The sequence below is a fragment of the Pseudoliparis swirei genome, unplaced genomic scaffold, assembly GCF_029220125.1.
Source record: "Pseudoliparis swirei isolate HS2019 ecotype Mariana Trench unplaced genomic scaffold, NWPU_hadal_v1 hadal_25, whole genome shotgun sequence".
Taxonomy (NCBI): Eukaryota; Metazoa; Chordata; class Actinopteri; order Perciformes; family Liparidae; genus Pseudoliparis; species Pseudoliparis swirei.
In genome coordinates this window covers 2,479,404-2,484,716 of record NW_026613261.1, presented here as the reverse complement: position 1 = coordinate 2,484,716, position 5,313 = coordinate 2,479,404, and positions in this window count along the sequence as shown.

Here is a 5,313-nt window from a genome sequence, read left to right as displayed (position 1 = left end):
GGACTCGGGACAGGGGACTCTGGGGACCGGGCGGGAGGCAGAGGAGCTGAAGCTCACTTGAAGATGGGGACGGGTCCAGGGAGTCAGGGGTCGATGGCGGGCGCTGGGTGCAGGGACCATGGGTTCGGCAGCGCCCGAAGCTGTTCCTTTTACGCTTGTTTAGGAAGCTTGCTCTGTTTAACTGTCTGAGCACTGCAATGGATGCACTGATGTTGATGTTGCGGTAGGACGATGGAGCTGGTCCTGACAACAGAAAAGTTATGGTAATAAACTGAAGACTGAAACAAAACATGTTATAAACGTACATAATTCACAATAATCAAATACCTCAAACTCTGCTGCAGTGGGGAACAGCATTTATGTCCAGTGGCATTTCTCACAGAGAAGTTTAGGAGCTTCTGCCACATGTGTACCTCTCAGTCTGGAGTGTCTTCACTGTAAAGTGGAGCGATCACAGAGGAGGAAGACCTGAAGGAAGAAGTACATTACAATGTTATAATTATAATGATTAACGTTAGTACAAATCGTTGCATTAACCAAAGAATACAGTACGAACACAATTACAGTGGAAACATTGTACAGTTACATAAGGAAATAAGAAAGCAATACCTTCATGCTCTGCTGTGATGAAACCTGGACACGGTGGTGGGAGAAGGAGGACTGTGTGGTCCTGTGGTGGTTGTCTCCACTGTTACGGACAGCTGGTGCTGCAGCATCTGGTCTGTAGGTTTGATGCTCAGCTACTCAGAGCTGATCCATCTCAGAGCCCCGAGAAGGTAAAGGCAGGGCAGGTGTTTTCATCCTCTACTTTAAAGAATGACTGGGACAAGAAGTAAACGTGTCTCATTGCATCCAACAGGGACGAGTCCTCTGTTGACTGACACTTGAGTTGGTGCTGCGGTCTCCGGCCTGTTGCAGCATGTCTTGGTTGCTGAGGTGAGGACAAGGCTGGGAAGTGTCCTGTTTCAGGACACAAGATAACTGTGTCTCTAGTCCAGTGTAAAGGAAACTTAACAGAGGACACATGTGAACTGTGTCCTTAAGGAAACGTAACATTATAGAGGTGTGGGGCCCTCAGTAACAATGGACATTGATATTTATTTTATTTGTTATTTTTATTGATTGTTAATTGTTTCATTTATTCTCCCGGTGTGTGTATGCATGTGTGAAGGGTTAACAATGGTACAGGCACTCAGGTCAGCTCAGGGGTCCTTCTGGAAGAAAGCGAGGGAAAACACTGCGCTAGTAGTTACTAGTATAGATCCACAGCCTGCAGTCTGCAGTGATGTTGCTGAGTGTGTTCTGTTTGCAAGCTAGTTGCATTGAAACTGCTCAAAACCATAGACGCTTGGATGTCATATGTCCAAGTGTGAGAGGACACATGAAAACTGTGTCCTCTGTCCATCAGAAAGGAAACTTATGAGTAACAGTCTCTAGCTAAAGTGTATAGTTTGAAATTGGGTGGGTGTGAGGTGTGGGTCTCAGTTGGAGTCAGTGTTGGCAGGTAGTATGTGTTGCATCTAGAATAATATACCACTCTGGGTTGTATGTCTGTAGTAATAGTCAGCAGCTGTGTACAATGCACAGTGGTGTGTCTTGTGCCAAATAAATGCAGTATTGGTAGTGACGACACATGTCGCTTTCTTTTTTATAATATATTTAATAATAATATTTCTTTTTTATAATATTTAATTTTAATTTAATAAATGTTCTTTTCTTTATTGTTTTCATTCTCAAAAGGAATATGCCCTGCTATGTTATTTTATATTTTATTGTATATTTGTATTTGTAAATATGTTTGCTGCTGCTTGATTTAATTTCCCCGTGGGGATGAATAAAGTAAAATGTGTTGTAAATGTTGCTCAATAAAATATGGTTACCTGGAAAGAAATATGACCCATAATATTATCCAATAATGTGAAAAGTTAAAATGACCAAACAAATGACCAATATACCTACTCTATAAAGTGCACCAATATCATGTGACCTAGTGTCTTTCCTGTAAAACTCACCTGATGGCTATCTATGGACTGCTCGAGACACACAGAAGACAGGGGTCAGATAATCGTAATAGGTCTTTAACACACCTGGAGGGAGACACCCTTTGTGGTTGAGAGAGGAAGAGGTCCACAGGTGTTCTTCTGTGGTTGAGAGAGGAAGGAGGTCCAGCAGTGTGTTCTTCCTCTGTGGGCGAGAGATGAAGATGATATCCAGCAGTGTGTTCTTTTCCGTGGTTGGCAGCAGGATGACGCGGTACATCCACTGGACTGGAAACAGATCACGTGCATTGGCTTACCTGTGTTGAAGAGATTCTCGCTGACATCCCCACAGACGGGTGATGGGCTGACAGTCCATGATCTGCAATGAGTCCAGAAGGCTCCCCAGGTGACAGGAACACTCACACTGTAGTCTGGAGGTCTGTGGACAGCCGTCATCAGTGCACTACCGCTTCAACCTTCGTAGAACCACAAACCATATCGGTTACATTATGTATGTACTGTTTGTCACGCACCTGCATATGGCTTTTTCAATATACATAGCAACTCCACCGCCACCCTCTGTTGGACGCTTGAGAACATTACAGCACGATAAGTGTCTGTTATGCTTTGAACATGTTGTAGCCTAAGTGGAGGCTGTCTAAAATAAAGGAGCCTTGGAGGTGAGTTTCTGTGAGACACAGTTCTGGCGATATTCCAATGTCATTGATGAGAGGGCAAACCCTCTGTGATGGTGAATGTCAGAGTGCCTGTCTGCTCGATGTTCAAGTGGATACAAAGAAGAGGCATCATGTCACCCAAGCTGACTTTGTCTCATGGTCTCCAGGGCTCAGTGATTTAAGTGGGTTGGCATAGATTTTACCTCATCCAGATCCAGCATGTGCAGTCCACTGAGAGAGGTCACTCTACTGAGAGCTACACATTATGCCAGGCTCAACAATGTGCTTCAGTGAGACGACAGCTGATGTCCGTGTTATACCCAACCTTGTGTATCGTATACAAAGGCAAGTCTAATGGTGAAACTGTCTACGTATTTAATTTTTCTGTTTCGTATTCTCCTGCCTCTCTATGTACACCAGATCACAATCATCAGGTCGGTTTCCTGTATTCTTCCAGCGGTTTCATCATCCAACTTGAGTCCAAGCAGAGTGACATGTGCAGCACCACTCTGCTCTGAGGTTTGGACCTCATGAGAAGTAATAACCATTCACCAATCCTTGAGACACGCTCTATGTTCTCTGGTGAGCAGACTGAGCACCTTTCAGCCACGTTGAGTGTATCTGGGATCTCATTTCTGTGCCTTTTATAAGGTTTGTCTTGTCGTAGCCATTCTTCCAGCAGTCCGCGGGGTCCTTCTCAGTCACACTGCATCAAGTCTTGGTGATGTGAGAATGAGCAGAGCTAATGTCACAGAGTTGTGTGACCCAACCTGTTTAGTAGTTGCAAAGATGTGCAGGACATCGCTGACAAAGAGCCGACCTGGTGATGGTCTGTGACAACAAGGCTCTGGTCTGCTCCAGGACAACACATCTGACTTTCCTTGACACGGATCTCGTTCGCACATTCCCGTGCTGGCAATGAAGAGGTTCCATGTCGCTACCCGTGGGTTTCCACCAGCACCAAGCATTCGCCAGGCCACAGAGGTTTTGTCTGGAAGACATCTTATTTGGCAAAACACCGCACACCGAGCAGACCGCCGGAGCACGCTGCTGTTCTTTCTCTTCCCTCCAGCTCTGCCGTTCTTTTATACAAGCGGCCGTTGACTGATTGCCAATCAGTCAGAGCAGCTGACTGATTGTCAACCAGCCAGTGCCGAGCCAGATTAGACAGCGTTATATCCCCACCACCACGAGTCAGCTCCATCCAGTTTGTTTACTCCTCCCCCACGAGAGCTGGGCGGAGGAGGGGCCTGGGTGACCGGCTCGGGACGGGGCCTGGGGACCGGGCTGGCTCGGACGCAGTCGCGGGGACCGGCCTGGACGGGGGTCGGAGATCTGGGACGGGGAACGGAGCTGGCTCACGGGCCGGGGAACGGGAGCCGGGACCGGACCGGGACGGGGGGACTTGGGGACCGGACGGGAACGGGAGCCAGCTCACGAGATGGGGACGGGGTCCGGGATCAGGCCGGTAGCGGCCGGTGCCGGGGACTATGGGTCGCCGCAGCGCCCGCCTCGGGTCCTGGGGTCGGGGTCGGCAGCCCTGACGCGTCCTGACCTCGGCAGCTCCTCACCTGGGGTTCGGCAGTCTGACGTCTGAGGTCGGCCGCCTCCGACGGGTCCTGGGACTTCGAGGCCGGTCTGGCGGGTCCGGGGCTCGAGGTCGGTAGCCCGGCCGGTCCGGGACCTCGAGGTCGGCAGTCTACCGGGTCCTGGGGTCGAGGTCGCCGCCTGACGTGGTCCTGACTTCGGAGGTCGGCAGCTCAGACGGGTCCGGGACCTCGGAGGTCGGCAGCTCCACGGGTCCTGGGGCTCGAGGTCGGGTGAGCCCGACGTGTGGGTCCTGGGTCTCGGGTTCGGGCAGTTCGACGGCCTGCATCGGAGGTCAGCAACCGACGCTCCTGGGCCTCGGAGGTCGGGCAGCCCGACTGCAAGGGTCTCGGGTTCGGCCGAGCCAAGTGGGTCCAGAAGGCTCTTGAGAACCAAGTGTTCTCTCGCCCAGCCCGCCCCATCTCCTCACCCCGCTGCATTTGGCCCGCAAGCTGTCCATCAGCTCCACCTCCGGATCTGGCCGCATCCTTTCCAGGCGCCTGGGTTCCAGGGGCCCCACGTTGGGCTCCAGTGGTAGCAGGTTCCATGCCGCTACCCATGGGTTTCCCACCAGCACCATGACCGCCAGGCACACAGAGTGTTTTGTCTGAAGAAATCTTTATTTGGCAAACACCCATTAACCGAAAGCAGACCGCTTTCAAACACACGCTGCTCGCTCCCTCTCTCCTCCAGCCTGCTGCCTTATACAAGCGGCTGCTGATCATCTGCCAACTGGCCAGAGCAGCCACTGATTGTCAACCAGCCAGGCAGCTTAGGCCACAGATTGGGACAGCGTTGCGCAACATCATCCTCTGATGATGGTCCAGTTAGAGTGATCCTCTGAAAGTTGTCCTGCCATAGGTCGATCTCACATGGCTGATACACACAGAGGGTCTTGGGCCGACGCACTGGAGGTAGCTGATAAAAGTCTCCAAAAGTCAAAAGTCAAAGTCAGTTTTATTTGTCAATTTTCCATATGTGCAAACATACAGAAGATCGAATTATGCTTTCTTCGTCCAATACAGTGAATTAAAAATATAGACAAATATAGAGTGCAAAAATAGTAAAAA